At 44.6% G+C, this 984-nt stretch overlaps 1 pseudogene; it reads right to left on the minus strand.

Moving 5' to 3' along the window:
* Nucleotides 1–402: 402 nt before the first annotated feature.
* Nucleotides 403–522, minus strand: LOC134937370 (5S ribosomal RNA; annotated as a pseudogene).
* Between the last annotated feature and the right edge of the window lie 462 nt (nucleotides 523–984).

The raw sequence follows: 984 nt of genomic DNA on the forward strand, positions 1-984 counted from the left end.
CCAAATGGTAGGGCCTGAAACTGAAAATTATGCTGGAGGATAGCAAACCCAAGATAGCACTGATGGGACAGTGCATTTATATAAGCATCCTGGGTATCCAGGGATACCATAAAATCCTCCTGCTCCATGGCCAAATAATGGAATGTAAAGTCTCCATATGAAACCTGAGGTAGCCAAATGTACTTGTTCAGCGCTTTGAGATTGATTATGAGCCGGAACGACCTATTTGGCTTCTGGACTAAAAACAGATTGGAATAAAAACCTTGTCCTCATTGTGCAGGAGGAACTGGAATTATCACTCCTGACTGAAGCAACTCCTGAACTGCCTCTTGCAAAACCCTGGTCTACGTTTCCACTGAAGACGGGCTGGTACAAACTTTTAATGAGGGTGTTTCTTGAAAACACCTACAGCACCTGGTATTCCCAGGTGGTTTACCATCCAAGTACTAAACCAGGACCAACACTGCTTAGTTTCCAGAATCATATAAGATTGGGCATGTCCAGTGTGGTGTGGCTGTAGATCATAACCGCGAGATACCGCTTTTTGCACCCAAGCATCTGTTGTAGACTGCTGCCAGATCTGTGCAAACTGAAGACGTCAGCCTCCCACCTTGGGTTCCTCCAGGTGGAGGCCCGCACCATCAGGCTGATGGCTTATCTTCAGATTTGAAAACCGGTCCTCTGGTAGCCCAATACCTTTTAGTCTTACCAGACTTGTTGGATTGGGACTGTTTGCCATTACCCTTTCCTTTTGCTTTTCCTTGATTCCGAAAGGACCGAAAAGCTGGAAACTAGGCTTGAATTTATGTGTGAAAGGGAAACTACACTATCTTGGAGTCTGCTTCTGACTCCAAAATACTGTTTAATTCTTTACCAAAATGAATATCTCCAGTAAAAAAGCATAAGACTCCAGAACCTTCCTGGATTCTGAGTAAGCTTACCATGTATATAGCCAAACTGCTCCTGCGAGCTGCTACTGCTGAA

This window comes from Pseudophryne corroboree, chromosome 6, assembly GCF_028390025.1.
Source record: "Pseudophryne corroboree isolate aPseCor3 chromosome 6, aPseCor3.hap2, whole genome shotgun sequence".
NCBI lineage: Eukaryota > Metazoa > Chordata > Amphibia > Anura > Myobatrachidae > Pseudophryne > Pseudophryne corroboree.